The sequence below is a fragment of the Gymnogyps californianus genome, chromosome 2, assembly GCF_018139145.2.
Source record: "Gymnogyps californianus isolate 813 chromosome 2, ASM1813914v2, whole genome shotgun sequence".
In the NCBI taxonomy this organism is placed as follows: Eukaryota; Metazoa; Chordata; class Aves; order Accipitriformes; family Cathartidae; genus Gymnogyps; species Gymnogyps californianus.
In genome coordinates, this window is record NC_059472.1 from 49,873,825 (window position 1) to 49,896,680 (window position 22,856).

The following is a 22,856-nucleotide window of genomic DNA, read 5'->3' on the forward strand; positions in this document are numbered from 1 at the left end:
CTGTACTTCATGCTCCCTCTTGTCATTGTCTATCTGGTGAAACATTCTCCTGGGGTTTGACTGTTGACCACTCAGTGCTAGCAGACTCTCAAGGTCATGGAAAGAATATAAAGGCTTTCCTGTTACTTAATAACTCAAATAAGAGATATCAGAAGAAAAGAAGGCATATCTGTTTTCAGTGCACTTGTTCAAATACACATTTCTGTGCTAATTTATGTAAACTAAAGGTTTAAATTACTTACCTACTTTCTTACAAGATGGTTGGAGATACGGGGTTTTTAATTTATTAGTAATGTAGGGGGTTTTTAACTTTTAACTGTATTGAAGCACTGATTGGGAAATATTTTTTATAACAGATGATAAAAATATGACTGCTTCTGGCTTTTTGTTGTAACTGATGCCTAACTATTTGAACAGGATCCATGCTTGTTCCAGTGTTCATATAGTCTTAATTACACCTCTGGCAAAGGTTTATCTGTTGTTAGGAAAAGATGCAAGCACTTGCAGTGTTTTTTAGGGGGAAAGGGACATGAAATATGTTCAGTAATCAGTCTTTCCCTTATAGAAGTATTTTGACAGACATAATCACCCCAGCAGAACATTTCTATAAAGCTGTTACTGACCTACTGCTTTTGTTTCTGATCAGTGGCTTTGAGTTTTACAATATGCAGCTGCAGAGCAGTCAGGAGCGTGGTATTATTACTGTAATTGTATAGTTTTCATTTTGAAATTGAAAAGCTACTCCTGCCTATTTAGCAATAAGAGGGAAAAAAAAGCATTAGTCCTGACTGTGGGCTGTAATAGCCTTGTCTGCTCTTTGACATACTCTACATGCAATCTTTATTACAGGGAATTAGATGTTTCTAATGAGATAATAAACCACTGCTACACTCAAATCTGTGCACTATGATCCAAAGGCAATTCTGCTATCCCAACTCGCAGCACTGTATAGTCCCAGCATGTCCTGCCATACTCATTTTCCTAGTTTCACACTTTTCTTATCTTAAACCCTGTTAGAGTGTGGTGCAAGCTCCCTGCATTGAGCATGAGATTCATGACTCCTCCATGCATTTGCAGCTGGATCACAATCTCTCCCCTGCACCCTGGCATACACAGGCACAGGACAGGGCTTCCTTGGGTGACCCAGCAACAGCCCCGCTCCTGACACGTGAGCCCTCCTGCCAGACACGCTCCCCATCACGTACCTGTTGCAGCATCACAGCAGCGGCTGCCTGTCGAGTCTAGTAAAACAGCTGATATTTGTCCTTAGCTGCGCCCCGACACAGTGACAGCATCACGGTTCAAGGGCATGAGCATGGTTAGGGACCTGCAAGGGACAATGTCAAATCGCAGATAAGAGCTCCTTCCCACAGCAAGGACTAAGTCTCCTGGGGAAGGGCAAGACAGGTGTGGTGTTTAGACCCCTGCATACCTCTGCTCAGATGGGTAAATACCATGCTAAATAGATGCAGTGAGAAAGATCAAAACTTGTGGGGTTTTTTTTGTCTAGGCATTTGTTCTGGCTTTTATTTTTTCTTTCCTTGTTTGTTTTTTTCACTTCAAATGCTGTATTGGTTAAAGGGACATTTTGATTAAACCTTTTGCATGGCTTAATCAGGTAAAGTAAAGAGTAATACACATAGCACTGGTGGATTTTTAAGCAAAGCTTTGCATTTTTTTATTTAAAGACACTCCTTAGAAGCTCTTAATTTGTGAATTCTGCAATGTACTGTGTTATTTAAATAAGAAGCTGTGATTTGTTTTATGCTTGAGGGTCCTTTACACAAATGGCTTGATGCATATTTTCCTCAGCCAGCCTGATTCTGCTGCTGAGGTGAGCATAACACGAGCATAGCACCAGTCACCTCAGTTAGGAGGTTTTTTTTTCCTTGAAACGGTCTGTATTAATGAAGTGTGGCAAACACTCAGAACCAGTCCCAGGAGAACTCCTCGCTCAAAGAGAGTATTGGAGATAAGATACTGAGGCTTCTGCAAAGATTAGGAGAAAGAAGGGAAGCTAAAATAGAGACCACTAGACAGTAGAGGATGTTGCCACACATTGGACATGAGTAGGAAAGCAAGATATGGTAGGTCTGCTGCTTCTCCCACAGAATGAGACTCATGGAGGAGTTTGTCATTGACTACAGCGGAAAGGATCCTGAGCTTTTTTGGGGCCTGATGGCTTCTCTCATGCACTTCCCTGTGGTTTTTTCCAAAATCAGAGTCTTTCAGCAAGATACTTAATTCTGGAAGGAGATGTGTTTGACTTGAGGTTTATGACCCATTACTAAAGTAAATCCGTAGGAGTGGCCATCATCACAGATGGTTCTGCCCCACCGCAAGAGATTGCCATTCATGTAAGGGAACGCCACTCTTCAGCATCCCTTAGGACTCGATTTAGCTTTGACCTGCAGGGGTATGTGCTTCTCTAAGTTGTTTTGCAGTGGTATCATCACTGTACAATAGTCACATTTGGTTAAATAATAGAGTAGCGTGACTTTTTATGGATTGGAAATACTTTTGCCTTAATATGATTTAAAAACATGTACTTTAATACTGTTTGAGTGAGATTTGTGTTCTAAAGGCCTTCAGCTCTAAATTGCATCTCATAACATAACTTGGTGACCTCTTAAAGTATTTATTGGTTGGGGTGGGACACAGTAAATGTCTTCTGTTTATGATGGTGGATGGATACCACAGGAAGTCTGCCAGGCATGTCGTCATTCTGGGTTCCTAAAAAAACCATGGATGAGTCTCTCACTCCTCCGTGATGGCACAATTGTTTCTAATGCTATATTTGCACATTAACGAACATATTCAAAATATTTAATCACTGGATTTCAGAAAAGAAAGGATGGAAGCTAAGGGTGGTTACACTGAGGCACACAAATACCTTTCAGGTTGCATGAACTCTGAGGAGTTTATCAACCAAATTCTAACTATTCTCAGGAGAAAAAAAGAAAAAAGAAACCCTGCAGCATTTGAGTTGTCATCATAACCCTTCTCCTGTTGAAGTATTTGGGAGCTGTATCTTTCATTCATTCAGTGGAAGCAGGAGCAAGACTCATCTCATGCAGTGTTTAGGCTTGTCACATGTATTTGCATATGAGCTTTTCAAAATGTGTTTTATTTCTGATTATTAATAATTGCCACAGTATCTGCTTAGAAAGCTAGATGGCCTTCAAATTTCCAACTCTCTAGTGCTTGGTGGCAGAGCAGTTGCTGCTGTGCTCTGCAGCATTTTATCTGCAGTCTGTGTAACATATTCAGGATATTATACACCATACAGTATTTTTAATCTAAATAAAATATGTGAGAATTTACATTATGAATCTTTCTTTCCAAGGTGAGAGATGAAAACATCATGCACAATTTTTTGTATCTCAAATCAGCCTGTGTGTATCTGAGTTTCTCAAGGACTTACTAAATAGACAAGATGCAAATATAAACTGAAGTATTTGTTACCCACTTATATGATCTAAATCGTACTGTTGCAGTCTGTAATTTACGACAGATGAGGTAAAGCAAACTATGTACATGGATTTTTCCACAAGACTGCTTATTGTTGAAATGCTTAGTCACCATGATACCAGAACTAATGTTATAGGACTTAAAATTTCCATATGTAGCATTTGGAATAATCTACTGAAAAATACACTATAAAATAATATATGATTATCTGGTTCCCACTTGTATTCTACTGTATCTCACACTACTGTTGCAAATAAATTATCTGTTTAAAAAAAAAGGCATCATGTGGTCACTGGAAACATTTAATGATCCTAAAGCTCAGGACTAAAATATAAGGAAAAAACCCAATCCAGCCAATAGAACATGTCTAAGAGGAGTCTGGAAGTGTGTACAACTGAGAATGAATGATTTACTGTGGAAAAATATTTGTCAATGAAGAGAGGTGATTAAGAAAGAGATTTAATATCTTTATGGAAACGAGCTAAACCAATTAGAGCAAAAATTATGCTGGTATATGTACATAACCGATTTTGCCAGATGGTTTTAAAAATCATAGGACTAGTGGACAGCTAAGGTTTTGAAAAGTGAGAGAAATGACACTGGCACTTCAGAGTCCTTTTGCTAAAGTATGGCTTGTGAGACCAAGCTCCCGTGAGGAACTTCAGCAATGGAAATCGGGTCCTGTAGCGATTACATTTCTGGTTGTCGGGCTCCTTGCTTGGAATGCAAAGTTGAGCTCCTAAGACATGTATGACATTCATGGAGGTAAATTAGGATCCTGAAAATGATTAATATGAAAACCCCATCACCTGGGATAGCATCTAATCAGCAGGAAGGGCTGAGAGCAGACTTGTACTTGAAACTCATCCGTTGCAGTGGTTTGGCTCTTGCCTTTAGCTTCTTCATATCCAAGCTCCAGAAGCACCTCTCAAGAGGCTTAGGGCGGTGTGTGTCTGTGTGTGTGGCACACAACTTACTACACACATGATCTGTACCTTACTGAAACAGGTTCCCAAGAGAATTTAGGCAGAACTAGTAAAATTATTTTGGGGTCACAATCACATAAGGCAGGAGCCACCCTGACATTTTGAGACACTCACAAAACAGGAATCTAGGTGTCTGGAGAGTTAGAAAGGCAAACAAGTAGTGATGTAGCTGTCTGAAGGGTTAAGATGAAGAAGGGTCCTGGGAAGAACAGGAAAACAACAGTGTGGGCAAGGGAGATCTTTGTAGTGTACCTCTTACCCAGTGGTTACTGGCACTGTGGTTTCACTTACAGGATTAAAACGTGGTCCCTGTTGTATGAGGACATGCATGTAGGCTTGTGGGTCACATCTAAGCCATCGAACGGGAGAGGCTGAGCCGTGCTGGGTGAGTGATGTCCTTACTCTAAGCTTCAGTGGTGACACTGGATTCAGCAGCGACAACTACAAATAGCAACTGTCGCCCAGTCATCTGCTTAAAAAGAGAACTTCGAGTGTAGATATTCCCAATATCAGCTTTCTTTTAAACCCTCCTTTGGCTTTAGACTCCTTTATCTGTTGCAGATTGTGGTGTATTGCAAACGTTATAAGCTGCTTTATTTATATCAGACTGATAACTGTTATCTTGGCTATTAATTTCTTTTGACCTTTCTTGCCTCATTAGAAAAGCAATCCTTACAAGCACAAAGACTGTGGCATAATCTAGCTGAAAAAGCTATCACAAGGTTCTTTTGAACGCGAAAAGAGCTTATATTATTTGTCTCTCACCTTGCCATTTGTGATGGGGAGAGACAGAGGCTTTCTGCGGATGTGCCTGGCAAACAGACTTCCCAACTGCTCTTCTCCACTCACGCACAGCAATGACCTTCCTGTGATGTTTCATCCCTACTTCCCTTTTGATACGAATCTTCATAAAAAGCTCTGGAATTCACAATATGTCTAAAAGTTCATATTAATAGACTGTATGTGTGCACACACGTGTGTGAAGGATGCACAGAGATGCACAACTTTGCACAGCCATTGGATTTACTTCTCAGCAGTGGACAAGATCAGTGGGTAAAACCATGGGAGATCAGCTGCCATTTGAAATTGCTGCGTGCCCCACTGGGATCCTAATGAGTTGGTCATTTATTTCCACTTATTTCTGAGCCATGTGGCTTTCAGCTTGAAGAGGGGTCACGGCTGTCTCCTACTGCCATGGAGCCAATTGGGTTCTGCTGCTCTTCCTCCCAAGGTTCATTTGCCATAAGGCTTTTTTTCCACACTCAAACCATTTAAAAATTGATTACCTTACACATTTTGGAACCTTCTAGCATGAGAAATATTTTACCATTATCCCACTCTACCTTAGGGTTAGCCCCATCTATTCTGTGGCGATTGTTGCTTTCCTTTGGAACAGTAAATCTCAGGGTGTTGGAGATTCATTCATTTTTCCTCAAAAAATTCCTTTGATAATTCCAGTGATATCATCTCCACTATTCTGTTCCAGTGCCTAATTATTTCCATTTGCGTGGTATCTCAGTGCCTAGCTGCCTAGTGGTCCCATCTTCAGACTAGAATGCATGCTTATTTTGGTTTGTTTTCCTTTGTTCCCTGCCTTTCCAGCTGAATGAGCTCATGAGACCTGGAATGAGATGGTTTAGTCTCTAGAGCCTCCTTCTCTGAGCTTCTTCAAGCTGCTACTGCCACTTTGGACTTGGGGCCACTTTCTCTAGGCAGCAGCAGAGTTGCCCCGGAGTGGGGTGTCTCATCTGCCTTGACTTGCCAGAGCTGTACAGTACACAGGCTAAATCCTGCCTTAGCTTCACAGAAGAGACAAAGTCGGTTTGCACCAGCCAAACCCAGTCTTAGACAATTGCAGTAGAGTAAACAGTGTCCCAGCAAAGAAGTAATCAGTTTTGAAAAGATGGGACTTGGGCCTGTGGCAAGTCCCTGGGCTCTGATTTTCAAGAAAAACATCAATAGGGAAACTGGAACAATGGTCAATTGGCCCTGTAAGTTCTGAACATATGCACATGAACATCCAGTAAGAAAAAGCCTAATGCTTCATGATTAAACATGACAGAGTAGGGACAAAATGAACTCTGGGGATCAGGAAGATGTACATAGATGTTGGACTCTGCTGCTGTTTGCCCACAGGTGCTGCTCCAGAGAAACAGCTGCACAGCATCTTCTCAGAGCTGAGTCAGACCAGCTGTACAGGGTAGGATGCACATAAACACAAATGTTTCAGACACAAGGCTTTTTTGTTTTGCTCCCTCCTTCCACAGCTGCCCAGCATACTTCAGAGTTACTGGAGGCAAACATTGCTAGGGCATAAATGCAGAAGCTTCTCTCGCCTCAAGACTAAAATGTGAGAATAAAGCTTTGTGTCCTCCAACCTTTTAGCTTTGAAAAAGCCAGCAAATACCATGGAGGGAGCTTTAACAAAGGAGGTCAAAAAGTCCATCTGGATCCCTCTGCATCCTAGTCGTTCCTAGAGCTACCCTTAGAGAAGCGATCCGTAGGTTAATTTATCACTGTGTAAATAAAATATCCCCCAACTTCTTTTACCACTAGCCTTTCTGAGTTAAAATAAATATCCTTTGGTTGAGCACAGCTGAAGAGCATCTAAGGTTTATATATAGCAGCTGCTGCTATTGTGTCTGAGTGTGAGGAAAAGGTCAAAGCGAAATGATTTTATTCTCTCCCCAGTTAGAAAAATCACTTTGTGTGTTTGTTTTGGGGAGGGAATTTGGTCTTTTTTCCTCTTACAGAGTTCTGTTTCTTTCAGGTTGTCCATACTTTATTTTATCTTTTCTACAGGTTTAATCCTCAAACATTTTATGGAATTAAGTAGAACAATTCATTTTCTCATCTAGCAAAGTCTTTCACTATCTTTTTTTTTTCCTTTGTCAAAGAATGTCACTTGAGGATGCTTTAACTTTTCTGGCTGTTTGATGTCTTTGCTCTGCAGGATCTGATGGCACCCTCCATTGCATCGTCTCCGTTTGTCTGTATTTCCTGCATGGACAGCTGTCCCTTCAATGAATTTGGGACCCTGTGGGGACTGCTGAGGTTTTTACAATGCAGCTGCAATCATCTGAATTTCTGATTCAAATTCTTCATTTTCACTTCAGATGGTATTTTTCATACTAAAACACACACAGTTTCCATGAACTTTATTTCATGATGGACCTAAATTTTTCTTCTGAGTCCAGCCCTTTTTTATCCATTTTCTCAATATTTTGCTAATTATTTAGAATTTATCATTAAAACCTCCATATTTGAGACAATTGCCTAAATAACATTTGTGTTTCTTATATCCCCTTCCATTTGTTTCTCATTTTCAGTGTCTGAGGGGCCAGCAGTTTTTGTGCCAACAACATATAAACATTGTGTAAAGGGAGAAAACTCACATTCTGGCAGTTATATATGGCATAGCTGGAGTCTCAGGTGCTGGAAGGAGCCTGAAAAGTTGTCATTTTATATCCCTGCAAACACAAACTTTAGTCAACAGTGAATCATCTCATAGGTTTCAGGGTTAACTGGGAAATGTATAATCCTAACAACAGGAGGTGAAAACCTAGATACTAATTTCCAGTTTTGCAGTCAGAGGGTGAGAAAACCACATCATATCCCTAAGCCCTGGAAAGGGCTCCCAAGTGATTTGTCATACACAAAAAATTGCCTTGTACAATTTTGGGCCGAATCAGCTCAGAGGATACATCTACCTAAATATTTGAAGGTTCCTTTGCCATCACCAAGACCAGAGGTACTTTCTCTTCAGAGTGTCTCCATGGGCAAAAAATTCAGAGCAAGTAGGACTTCACGTGTCTGAACTCATTTGTGGGTTTAATGCAACAGCGGAAAAGTAGATGTAGGGTCATGCATGGCCAGAGTCAAGGAGGAGGCAAGCTGAGGGCAGGCAGAGAAGGGGGATGAGCACTTGACAAATCAAGAAATGACCTGGGCTGCTCTGGGCTGCTCCGGGCTGCTCCTGAGACATCTCCTGTTGTGCCAGGCAAACTGAGTTCTTACCTCCACCTCCAAGAAAGGACATGGTAGAAGGACCTAAATAGTAATAATAATAAGCTTTATATTTCCCAGAAGGAAATCCTATAGCTAAAGCAGCTTTCAAATACTGAGTCCTGCAGTTCTAGGAAATGATTAAAACAATTTTTACTATTATATTTATATATGCCTAACATTTACATTTACATATATATGTATGTATATAATATAGATATTATATATATTTATACATTTTTTAAATATACACACACATATATGTGTGTACATGTAAATAATATTTACGCATATATTACAAATGGTTAAGCAGTCTTGAAGTGCTCTGGTTACCCCACAGATTTAATAGTAAACTTTAACAGGAAAGATAACACAGGCACCCTGACTCCTATTCTTCTTTTCTGAACATTGGTATTTTCTCTGTCATGAGTGTTAACATTTCTCCAGCCAACAGAAAGGGTTTATTCTGCAGATAAATCTGAAAAGGGGAAGCCTTGTCTGCTCTCATGGTTGTTACAGGGACAGTAGTTTCCTTGTGATTTGGTTTAACATAAAGCTACAAATGCTCTCCGTAAGTATCAAATCATTACATCTGCACTGAGTAAGCGTAATACAACTTGCTTTTGCTGAAACATGATGATTTTCTCTTGCCTGCTTTGTACCTTCTTGAAGGCAAACCAGGACAGGAAGTCCTGAAGATCAGCCAGTTTCTTTGTTTCCAACCATGGCTGTAGGTCTTACCAGATCCTTTCCTTCAGAACATCAACGTGAACTAATACAGACATTTCTTTTTTTCTTTTTCTTTTCTTTTTTTTTTCTTTTTTTTTTTTTTGTGTGTGGATCCTTCTGTCTGCTTGGAGCTCCTCTGATGGTGATAATCCATTGACAAAAATAACCATAGGGATATTTTAAATTCCGTTTTTTACAGACCAAACTTTACTAGTGAGGGTGATGCTTAAGAGACATCTGTATAACCTAGGCATGGTGATTTCTGTAGGTCAGCTATTTTTCTTCTCCAGACCTACATAGGACCCTAAAGGAAGGGCGGTGCCAAAAGTACAATCTTGATCATATACGTTTACATTGTGGCTGTGCCCCTCCGGTCCCTCCTTAATGGCAGTAGGAGGGCTGTAAAAACCTGCTCAGTCACAGGCGTGACTTTTTGGTCGATGAGACAGAGCTCCCCTCCCCTTGCTCACTACTGCCAGCTCTCCTGACTGAAAAGGCTGCAGCGGGTGGTCTGATATTATTGAGCTGCCCCAGACCCACAAATTTGAGTTTGGGGTTGAAAGAGGTCATTAATGAGTACTTGGGGACATATAGCTGCTGTTAAATAGGGGGAAGGTGAGGTTTGTCTTGGTTTGGTTTGTGCTGTCTATTTGGTGAAAACAAGACAAGAAGACCAGATTTGCAATAACATTGGGAAAGCTTTACAATAACTGGTGTGCCAAATCCAAAATATTACCAGTTGTGCGGTAGGACTCAGAATCACAATATTCTCTTTTTAAAGTCAGACGAGTTTTAAATTAAAAACATTTTGTTTGTCTGGTTTTTTAAACCTCATATGATCATCTGTCACAACTGTGAGAGCTGGAAACATCATGATCTGAGACTCCAGGGTTTAAAGAACACACCCGAGCTGATAATGAAGCAATTTACGAGTAGCAATGATATTATACACTTGCATTAGCCCTTTCTTTTTAATGATGCTGTGGTTCTGTAACAAATGAAGCATGTGAAGTATCTCCACTGGGAATGACTCAGGGATTAAATGCTGTGAGGGGATTAGGGTGGTTACGCCTCTCACAACCTCTCACAGCAACACAAGGGAGCTCGAAAAACCTCTGGACGAGGCCAGATCTGTTGATACCAGAAGTCTTGGTCTGCATAATAGGAGGTGGCCTCAGGTGGCTTGGAAGCTGTCTCAGGCAACGGTTAACATAAATTGCCAGAGATGCTGCAGTAGTGGTGGTGGTGGTGTGTTCTGTGCAGTGTGACCCTGCTAACATAAATTCAAAGAGACTATGGGAAATATGTTTGTGTTAAGAATAAAATCTGTTTTAAAAATAGATGGTGAAATAAAGAGCATGAAAGTAGGCACTTCAAAATACATTTCACAGCAAGCAGTATTTCACATTAGGAATTGCACTGTATTTTAGTACTTTTTCTTCAATTTATCATCCTGAGTAGTCCCTCAGAACATTCCTTACATGACCCTCAGAGCTTCCATCAAAATCCAGTTGCAGACCAATCTCATAAGGGAAGCAGCAGTTTATGTTGCTAATTAGTAAGGCCAACTCGAAGATGAGCTCACAGTCCCAGAGGCAGCAATAAGTTGTTCTAATCTCTGTTAAGAAATGAGACTTCCTTTTCTGCTGCTCCTATTCAGTCAAACTAATGTATGGAAACAAAGCTGTAATGTTGTGCTGCGAGGATAGGTCAGTATCCTGTCCAGTGACAGCAAAAATAAATTATTCAAATGACAAGATGATGTGCTCTAAGTCCTCGTTACCAGAAGGTTAGCCAATTGAAGTGTGCTCCATAAAGCAGCCGAGCTCCTTGGAAGAAGCAAACCTCTTGAATCTAGATAGCAGGGCTCTGGACCCAAAGGTCTGCAAGTCCTTTCCTCAGTCATCGACACAGGCAAAGGCTGTGGGATCTTGAGAAGAATTGTCAACATGCATGTTTTCAATGACTGACCTTCTCACAAGCATAGGCACAGTCTATGCTCACCTCCATGGGTTTCAGGCAACTGGTTTTAAGCCATTTCTCTTTGCGTATGCTGCTGTTGAGTGCACTTGCTATGCCAAAGATTGAAATAGTTCCAGTGTTCATACGAGTGGTAATTGCTACTAAGGGACTTCAGCAGATAGTTGGACATGTTTGCAGAGATCTAGTGGGAGTAGATTTGGGTGTCGCTATCCTGTTCCTTCACTTTGCTCCTGATTATCCATCTCCCAAAGAACCTGCAAAAGAGCAAGTGAGTGCTCCTCAGTGGAAAGCAACCTTGGTTAAGTAAGTGGTCTATGACAATTATTTATACCAAGCTGACAGAGTTTGCACTGATAAAGTTTGAAGACCATTCACGTGATTAGTCCTAGGAGCTTTGCTCAGGAGGTAGCAAAGGGACAACATGCCAGTGATGTCCAATAACTCTTAGACTCTTCTTCAGGAGGATGTCTGACCATTCCCACAGTCAGCTGGATAGAAAAGCAACAGCCAGTGTGTGCTAATAGCATGTGATGTCTGCAAGCAGCAAGTGTTATCCAAGTATTTTTAGGGGACCTCTGGTATAGAACACTAGTGCCATAATACTTGAAAGTAGATAGTTTCATCTTCTTGACCACAACCAGGCTGACAACAATATACAGGAGCTGTGGCATTTCTAGCAATCAAAGATGTGGTAATAGCCTTGTCAACTTATTTAGGAAGACTGTGAGTTTTGCTCCTTGACATAGATGTTTATCACTTTTTATTACATGCAATTCTGCACCAGCAGGTCAGATATTATCATTATTAGGAGTTAACCATAGTATGATAACCTGGAGGTCAGGGCTTCACTGTGCTAGAAAGAGTGGAGGTATAACAAAGAATGATCTCTATCCCAGAAGCCTGGCACTCAAATTAGAGGGCTATTGGCTAGAAAGGTGATAAAACAAACAGCCCTGGGGAGCGGAGAGAACGTGAAACAGTGCAGAGGCAGCCAGGAAAACAAGGATCACATCAAACCACATGTGAGCTGCAGATTCTCTTCAAGTTTCTGAAATGCCTCACTGATACAAGAAATCTTCCAATAGACTGAACTTTTACTGTAAGTTCAATATGTATGTTATGGACACACAGAATTTGGTATGTTTCCAGACTTTTTAAAAAGGAAAGGGAATGACATGTATGTTTGGGCTTTCGGTTGCAAAAAAAAGTTATCCTTTATCATTATGCTAAGTACCATTTGAACACAAAGGTAATTCATCCTTGATCTCTTCCCTGTATACTTATCAAAGTCACTAAGTAGGGAAAAAAATGCTGAGTACATCCAAGGTACCCCTCTGTCAGGGACAGATTGTTTCCCACAGTTCATGTATTAATACTTTTCCACCCTACCTGCAAAAGGACTTTGCGGTTCTTGCTCTGAAAGTCAGGAGTAGATTTGTAGTAGCCTCTGCTTATTTCTATTTTCCTATACCCTGTTTCTATTGAGCTACATAGTTTCTCTCTATCCAGTAAGTTTATGGCCTTCAAATATCGTGGTTTTTTGTTAATATGATTTTAACCAAAGAACACCTGCTGTTCTTGATTTACACGATGATCCCTTCAGCTCATTGATCATTTTTCTTATTTTTGTTTGCACTCCTGATACTGATAGTGTCAGAATCTTTTTAGCAATATAAGGCCTGGGACTCACTGCAAAAATGCTGCTGATGTGGCTCCTGTGATATACTCTGAGAGATCTACATCTCTTCACCCCAAGATAGGATGTCTCTGCATGTACCTGCTCTCTTCTGCTCACTTACTACAGTACACTCTCCAAAGCAGTGTTGTGTGCTCCCTGGATGTGATACACTAAGCAAGAGAAATTACAGATTCATTAAAACTGTGGCCAGAAATGCTAACTTTAAGTGCAACAGTTCTGCAAGCTTTGAAAATTTCACTTAAAAGCAATCCAAAGAAAGACTGCAAGGGTGAGAGACAGGGTGGGGAGGGAGAAGCCAGCAGACAAACAAACATTTGGGAAACTTAATAGAAAGCCTCCTGAACTGTCTTCAGTACACAAACACTGTACAGTCTCAGAGGGGAAGCAACTGGCAGTTCTCATTCCTGGGAGACGTTTGCTGGGCTGTGTTGAAGCTACAGCTGCAGTGTGCCCTCTTATGGCAACACCAGTTGCTTTCTCTCTCAGTTTCGCACAATGGTGTTGCGGGGAGAGGCAGAGGTTGCTTTGATTTTTTTGTTCTTCTCTTTTTCTTTTCCCTGAAAAAGATACGTGGGAAGAAAGTATTAACTCTGTATGCTGTGGCATGTTTAGAAAACAGGCTTGAAGCTTCACGTCCAGAGCATCAAGCAGTGCCCCGTCTGCCAAAGAAGATGAAATAGTGAACAAAACTAAAAGAGAGGCTAGATGTCATCAGGTTTAGCATTTGCTGATGACATGTATGGCTTTCATGCCAAGACATATGTAAAGTGAAAGAGGATTTTTGGTTAAAGGCACTGCATTTAACAGGTAGCATCAAGTTAGTTGACTGAATGTTTCTGTGCTGGCTCCATTGCAAGCCACGCTCTGCACATGTTTCCTCTGTATTGCTACAGCATTTTGAGTAAGAGGATGACTAAAGTATTGTCATTATTTTGTAAATATTCTATCATTAGACCTGTTTTGAAGATTGTGTTCCAATGGCTTCCTCTCCCTCTGCTTCTGGTACCTTGTTCTCCTCCGACGTTTTGCCCTTGTTGCTTCTCAAACCTCCTCCCTCCACCACCTTGGAGCCCCCCATTCCAGTGCAGCACTCCCACAGCTCCCCTGCATTCCCAGCAGGACTCTCCTCCTCCGCTCACTGAAGATTCTCCCAGTCTCATGGCATTTTCCAACCCACAAAATCATAGTTGGAGTACTCTGGAACTCATACAGCTCATCCTTTCACGTCTTTCATATCAGAACAGACACATCAGTCTTGCTTATTTGATATTGCCCCTCTGCTCATTGAATGCTTAAAAGCACACAGAAATCCCTGAGAGCTCAAGGCAAGAGTTACAGCTGTGGCATTAATGCCTTTTCCTGCAGTGACTTGGCACTGTCAAAAAAAAGAGGCATGGGGCAAACTCTACCTTTCCCCAGTTTCCTGGTCAGCCTTGGAGATCCAATATACTCCGACCACTTCAAGTTTCCAGTTCCAAAGCTGACCTAACCTCATGTGCGTGAGGAAAATAAATGCATTCCCCTGCCAGGCTCCTGGCTTCTCCATCAGAATAAAACCTGGCACCACATGGTTGTACGCGCGAGTCCTCGCCAATGACACTGCATGCTTCGAGCACAGACTATTCTTGCGACGACCTGTCATCCTGGGGTGCAGGTTCATAATGGTGCCCAGGAGCCACGCACACACACCCTGGTGTTTCTGACTGCAGTGTATTTGTGTTTCTTCTTTCCCTCTGGCTCATTGCCTTTTATATTTACTTCAGCATGCCCGTTCACCTTAACATTAAAAAAAAAAACAAATAAGAAAACAGTCCAAACGCTTTTTCTGTCAATCAGGCAGCTTCTGCTGCAGCTCATTATGCTGCAGTTAACCTTCCTAAGATCCGTCTTTTGTTATAATAATACAATGATCAGGCAGTTCCAATACCTCTGATTATTGACACTAAGATCGATGATATTTACTGCAAAAAGGTGAAGTGGTCTTTAGAAACTAGGAACCAACCTGCAGGCTCACTTTGGATTTCAACTGAACCAAAGCCCACTGGAATGGTGCTAAAAAACAATGATAAAGCTATCCAAAATGTGACAATTATCTTGGCTCTGCTTGCCTTAGAAATGAGGAGTGTAAGGTGATGCTGTCTAGAGTTACACCACTTCTGCCCAGCCCTTGGGAACACAGTTCAGTGACCCTTAAATGTTCCTTTTGTACTTTCTGTTTGATGATTTGACAGGAATTTTGTAATTAAGTCAGCTTCCGTCACCAAGTTACAGTTTTCTATGTCAGAAGAAATGTTTTTTCTGGTAGACAGGGAGCAAAGATGTCAGAATGCGGCCCTTCTTATTAACCTGCACAGAGGCAGTTGAGAGTTTCACTGTTTAACATCATTCCCCCTGGTGTGTGCTTGTTTGTTCTTCAAGCCTCGCATTTATTTTACTGTTTACAGTAAGGTTTGTGCTGTGCAGGAGACTGCTGGTGGGGAAGCTCTAGGAGGAACAGAAAGGTTTCTGTGCCTTTGAGATGTTCGTTCACATACTCCCAGCTTGATACACAGCAAACAGATGCTTCATTTAATTAGGAATACAGACCAGGAAAGGATCTTGTAGGCTACAGGGTCCAGTCCTTTACTGTCTCCGATAACCATAAAACATAACACTTTCTACCCAACACATCAACCTTTCTTAATGTTATGATAGGTGTTTTTTCTATAGCTGCTTTAACTGGAGGGTGTCATGGTTTAACCCCAGCCAGCAACTAAGCACCACGCAGCCGCTCCCCCCTCCCCCTCCCAGTGGGATGAGGAGGAGGATCAGGGGGAAAAAAGTAAAACTCGTGGGTTGAGATAAGAGCAGTTTAATAACTAAAGTAAAATAAAATATAATACTAACAATAATAATAATAAAAATATAATAATAATTGTAATGAAAAGGAATATAACAAAACAAAAAAGAGAAATAAAACCCAAGAAAAGACAAGTGATGCACAATGCAATTGCTCACCACCCTCTGACCAATGCCCCAGCAGCGATCCGCCCCTCCCGGCTGACTCCCCCCAGTTTATATACTGGGCATGACATTCTATGGTATGGAATATCCCTTTGGCTAGTTCAGGTCAGCTGTCCTGGCTATGCCCCCTCCCAGCTTCTTGCACACCTGCTTGCTGGCAGAGCATGGGAAACTGAAAAGTCCTTAACTTAGGATAAGTGCTACTTAGCAACAGCTGAAACATCAGTGTGTTATCAACATTATTCTCACACTAAATCACACAGCACTGTACCAGCTACTAAGAAGAAAATTAACTCTATCCCAGCCAAAACCAGGACAGAAGGTTGCTCCAGAGCTTACAGGTCTGAAAGCTAGAAAACTTCTCTTAATTTCCAGCCTGAATTTATTCATGGCTAGCTTACACACACCTGTCCTTTACTAACAGACCTTGGTTTACTTCTGTTCTTCCTTCTGTTTCATCATACCCGCCCCATCCTTCTCAATGAAACTACTTCTTCATCCCTGAGTCCTCCTCTTGGTTGCCTTCCCCTGCACCCTGCCCGTACACCTGCTGCCTGCGGGGGCCATCCTTCACGCACAAAGCGCAGCCCTTCACCCTTCTCCTTCCCTGGGATAGGACCTGTGTGACAACCACTGGTGACCCCAGTGATGAAAGGAAGTGGCTGTGTCAGCCAGAAAGCTCGTCCCCTCGCTCTTGCCTCTGCTGCCCGTGGCTCTCGGTGAGCATTTACTAGTTTCCCTAACTGCATTTGCCTGCCTTCATTCTTCCTTCCTTGTTTTAACACATGTAGAAAATGAAGATGTGAACACTCTTACTTGAGTCATTACCTTAAGGCTTCTGGTTTTCTTCCTTAGCTTCCCCTCCAGCAGTCCCCAAAAATAAAAGAATGAATTCTAAAAGGATAGAAATAATATAGACCTGTGCAAGGAACAGGAAAAACTCTCACCCAAATGAGTGCCAATAGCTGCCAATTCTAGTCTCTTGATTTTTGCTTTCAAGGCTGGGAAACTCTCCATATATCTGCAGGGATATAAACGAGCTGATACTGGATAACACTCAAATGAATATGTTCTATGAGATTTGAAGTACATTTTGCAGAATACGCGTATGTAGTCTAATAAAGGACTTCATCCAAAATTGAAACCGAGCACCTATCTCTTCTTAACAAAATCATGGAGAAAACCATCCTTTGCAATTCTCAATTTAAGCAGAAGAAAGCAGAGAAAATTTAGGGCCAAATGGCATTTGAAAATATACCAAGGTGGGGAGTACCCAGTGAGGATACTTGGGCATTGCAGTTGAGCTGGAGCACTGCATTGGCTCCACTTCCTCAACCGTTCACACCGCTGACAGGTTCCCAGGGAGCTCCTTGTTTGTGTCAATATTCACAGAGCATCCTTCTCTCTAGAAAACATCACAGTTATTCAGAGTCCTGGCCCAGAGTGAGGATGTCCTCTGTAGTCAAACCTGTGTGGTAGTACAGTGCCTCACAAACTTCACCAAATTGTGCCGATTAATCTTTATCTAATTTTTTAGTTTTACTAGAAGCAGTCTATGTGCTTTCACAACCAATGAAGGCTGGAGTGTGCCTCTCTGCGTGTGTTCCACTTGTGTATGCTTGTTTCAAGCAAGGATCTGCTTTCCCCCAAAGACATTTTGCTGTGAAAATCATATTATAATGGATCTGTGCTCATTCATGATGCTGACTATGATAATTTATCTGAGGTTATCTACAAATTTCCTTTCTTTTAGTAATGAAGTCTATGGATTTGAGTACACCTAGAAAGAAAAATGTCATCTGCAGTGACATGTCAATAAAAAATGGAAATCCAAAAGTTTATTTCAGTAGAGGAAAGTATTTCTTAATTTTGTAGAGGAGAGAAAGGAGAGAAAGGAGAGAAAGGAGGGAGGGAGGGAGGGAGGGAGGGAGGGAAGGAAGGAAGGAAGGAAGGAAGGAAGGAGGGAGGGAGGGAGGGAGGGAGGGAAGGAAGGAAGGAAGGAAGGAAGGAAGGAAGGAAGGATACTGTCTTTCAGAAGTCTTTTAAACTGTATTTGAAGTTTATTAGATTTCTAAATTGGCTCAACATGAAGAAGATTTCTCAGATAAGAGGAAAATACCCTGCTATAATGGACAGATAAATCTGATTATGCTCACAATGCAAAGCTGTGGAATGTATAGTAACTGACTTTATTAAAGTAGGGGGGTTCAAGCGAGAGTGGATGATTATATTTAAGTTCTGGAACTATCAGTCTAAGCAAGTTCTCTGATTTCCAGCACCAACCAGGAATGATATCATAATCTATAAGCCATCACAGCAGCAGTTTGTAAGGTATTTAAAGCACCCTACCTGCATTGGTTCAGCAGTTAAAAGCAAAAATAGACCAAAATTTTAAGAAAGTGTGTGGGACAGATTTTCTGTGGGTAAATAAGGGAGTGTGGAGGCTTCACAGCATCCCGTTAGCATTGCCCGGTGTAACTGTCTCCCTTGATGAGGGGGAGGTGAGGCCACAGGCAGTCCCTCCACCTCTCCTCCATCTCAGTCCTGGCTGCCCCGGTGGAGGGACACAGCAACAAGTTTTAAACGAGCTAACTCAGGTGATGAGGACAGTCTAACAGCAGCACTGTTGTGAATTTACTCCACTGCAAACAGCTGATCCCGATGCCTGAACAAAGTTATTTAAAGCTTGCTCATATATCTTTACATAATGCTTTCAAGTGCAGTAATAGACACACTGTTTGCTTTAGCTATGTGAAGGGGTAGATTAAGCATGTGGTGCGCTACCAGTGATGACTGGCAGCATACCCCCCAGCTACCTGGTCATTAGGGTGTGTGGATCATGCCATGCATTTGCCCTCCTTTCAATGCAGTCCTGGGCAAGGAAAGTCATCCTCCCCCTGTTTCCAGATGTGACCTGCTGCCTGTCTGTCACCAAGCATGCCTTTCTCAGTAGCTTTGAGCAGCAAATGTCCACGGTGGTGTGCTGGTGGGTGCTGTGGGTTTGCTCTCCGGAGGCACACACTTTGGAGCAGGCACTGCATCTGCGTAACCTTTTGCAGAGCATGAACACAGTGCAGTTACAACTATAGGTACTTTCCAGTGGTAGAAAGGGACCAGGAAAGTATCTTCTGGGTACAACAGTACCAGTTATTCCACAGAGGACAGAACAGGGTGTGTGGGATTTCAGTGTTTCTGTGGCTGTGCTTCTAATGGCTCTGAATCTCCATTTTAATTGCTCGTGACACCATGAGGCAGATGTAGAAAATAAATTATATTAATTGAATAGTGTTAGTTAAAAAGGGCTACACAAAGGGAGACTGGAAGCTTAGGCTTGGAAGGACTCGGTGTACATGTCACTGCTCTTCCCACCACCTTGAGATCGCAAGAAAGCTTCACCTGACTTTTGCCCATCATGTAGTAAGATTAACCAGAGGTGCAGAGGCAGGTGGAGTTTAATGGGGTGTGAGCCCCACGGGGTGACCTGCACAGAGTGGTTCTGCACCCACCCTGCTGCTGGCAGAGTGGCCTCTCTCCTGGCCTTCTCCCTATAGTCTGATTAAGCAGTGCTCAGTGTGTCTCTCCAGTCGCTGCGTGGAAAACCCCAAGAGCTTATGTGGAGGTTTCAAGGGAACTGGGGTCCCCGGGCCCCCGCCAGCCTGCCTCCCCTCTCCTGCCATCCTGAATTATTGTCTGTGCCATCCTTTTGCTTTCTCACAGGGGATAAAGACCACCAGGAAACACATTTAAAAATCATCTGTGGCAAACAGAAGGAGAAGAGAGAAAGTTGTTGGTACATTTCAGCAAGCCTCGTTAAAAACATCTCTAGGCACTACAAAGTGCATGTTATCAATATGCATATGTGATGTCTCTGAGGCAGAGTTGCCTTTAAGGTACATATTCAGAGGACAACATTTTCCCATGTGAGGCAAGGAACAACAGTGAATCATATGTGTGGGAGGGAAAGGCCTTCCGGCTATGTACAGTATTTATTCCCTTTTGTGTCTTGCTTCCCCCCCTCCCCTCTTTTATTAATGGCTTTTGCAATTACTGGTAACAGGGTATTGCTAGCTGGCAGAAAGCGCTGACTTCTGCAGTCGATTGTTTGTGGGCAGCTGGATGTATAGGGGAAGGAAACGATGCTCGTGTGCTGGCTTTGCTCACCCCTCCGACCCCCGAGTGAGAGCCAGCCGACACGCTATTTCTGTTCGGCACTTGCCTCCCCAGCTGAATGTCACATTACTTGACCTCACATAAATACACATACAGATGTAGAAATACAGAAGGTGAGGCCTGCAGTGCACACATTAAAAATTCCTACTGAAGATGTCAGCAGGGGGCCCAAAGTAGCTTTATTTAGATTTAGAGGGAATCGGAGGAAAAGTATGGCACCCTGCTCCACCTGCAACTATGGAAGCTGGGTATAGGACTTGGGTTTTTATTTCTCACCCTACTAAAGAGGGGTTCCACCCCAGGAGCATTAGCGCTGGAAAGCATTGCAAAAAGCAGGCAGATGCACCAAGTGTGGGTGGTGAATGCTATGGTATCTCGGGATGTTAGCTGAGTTCCTGGTGAGCTGACGGGACAGCACTGGAGTCCAGCATCTCCCTAAGTGCCAATCAATAATTGTCAATGGACGTAAACGGTGACATGCAGTCAGTAGACAGCAGGTTACCCATGGTTTTGGCAACAAATTACAGCTGAGCAAGATGGAGTACCCCGGAGGGTGTAGCTGTGATGGAAGAACCCCGATGCCCCAGCAGTGAGCACGTTCTGACAGTGGAGATGTTATCCAGGAACTGTACCTCTAACAGGTCTGGGGGCTGGCCACGTGCTTCCCAGGGGACGTGGCGGAGGTAAAGGGCAGGCCATTTCAGAAAAATGGCTCTTAGGTTGCTTTTAATAGAATTATGTAGTCTAGGAGCAGCAAGATCCAGTACCAATGTGCATTGATGGAGAGCTTGTGCAGCTGTGACTGTGTAAGCCCTGTGAAAACATATACTGCCAGGACAGAAGTAATGGAGAGCTACAACTTCCTTACGGTTCCCTCTTCTCCTTGCCTTCCCTCCCTGCTTTCCCTTTGTTCAGCTACATGTGGATTTAGAGACGCCTGCTGAAGCTGAAATGTCAAAATGCAAGGCATTGTATAATTCTGGGAGTATAAGTGACCTAACAAATTTTAGCTCTGACTAGAGCAAAAGAATTAAGAGAGAAACATGAAAGCTGCCATCACTGAGCTGGCAGTGCTATCACTTGCAAGCGCTAGTATCAATATCTCTGATTGGTAAGTTCTGCTGCTTGCTCCCTTTTTTCTCCTGCTGGAAAAGCAGAGGGGCACTGGCAAGAGGTGAAAGGGTAGCGGGGCAAATGGGCAGGCAAAGTGAGCAGGGTGAGGCTCATAGGAGAGGCTGTGAGAGGAGTCACAAGAGGGAATCAGAGCCAACTGCTCATGGATGAGAAAAGAGCATCTGGAAAGGAACTGAAAGGTTTTGAGGCACCAGCAAGTAGAAATGGTTGGCAGTTTCCTGTCAGAGTGGAAAGGATGTCATTCTTTTCTGTGGAAGATGCCCTTTTAATAACTGTCCATCAGATAACATTTCTTTGAAAACTTCCAATTTTACCTGACTCTTATTTTAAATTTGTGTTGGGGAGGAATTGTCACGCAGCTGGGAGCTGACATTTCTGGCAGGCTCTTATCATTCACGTTTTCTACCTAGAGGCAAAAAGCGTGAGATCCTTCCAATCTGGGAGCTACAGCTGGGCTGACGGGGAGGCGCTGAGCCTGGTGCTTGCTTCTAGCCATCTGCCTGGAAGCCTCACACCATGGCAATTCTCTCCCCCTAGGCAAAAGTCAGGCTGACAAGAGCCTTTCAAGACAGCAACCAGCAAATCAAATAAAGTCTTTGTTCCTTCAGATTGGAATGTTTCCCTTTTCTGCCCAAATGAGACATGGATGTACAAACAATTTTCTGAGAAAAGTCTCACCCTACCGATGACCTTAGAGAGTACAAAGGTCCTTTGGTAGCTGCTTGCCTGTGCTTCCACTGGCTAAATTTCTTGACAGACCAGTTATTTTGTCCCTGAATTTCACATGGTTGTAAGCAGGACCAGTTGCCCTGGGGAAAAGGCTCCCCTGTACACAGTTCTGTCCCTGGGAGTGCTCAGAAACAAGGAATATGCTTGACTTCCCCTCTCCTCTGCCTCCTCACTGTGCCCATCACAGGCATTTGCTCTGCTCTTACTGTGACGGCTCTCTAGCTAACACAATTAAGCAGGGCACTGTAAAATGAGTACAGCCTGGCATCAGTGCTGATACATACGTAACAGACTGCAAATTTCACTGACTGCGTTAGGGACCATTAGCCAGCCTACCTGACTCCTGCAGGGTCTGTTAGTTTCTGCAGAGGGCCCCACAGACCAAGCTCTATGAGCGGGTTGACCCTGCAGATTGCTTCCCACTGGGCTCCAGCTGGAGCATCCTCTAGGAAAGGATGATTTTGAGCAACTAGGAGAAAGTTTCTTCATGATAATCCTGAAAAATAAAACTTGATGGAGACTTGTTTTTCCATTGTACTCAGAGTACTGTGAGGTTTGGGCACTGAACTTCAAGAAGGAGGTAGGCCAAGTGAAGACAGTCCACAGGAGAGCAACAAGAATGATCAGAGGTCTAGAAAACTGAATGCTGGAAAGACTAACCTGAATAATTCTTAGTCTCCAGAAGAGATGCCTGGAAGACGATACTAATAGATATCTAAAATAGGGTCCTCTGTGATGGAAAGGTTAGGAAATAATGGATTTCATTTCAATCAAAAAATTCCTAGCATATGAAATGCTAGGAAATGTTTGGAAATTATAAGGATAAAGAATGCATTGATTGGAGAGTTTTCCAAATAGATATCCTTGGAGATCTTCAGGAACAAGTTAGAGAAAGATCTGTCAGAAATGGCAGTTGATCCTATCTTGGGTAGGGGGAAGGACCAGAT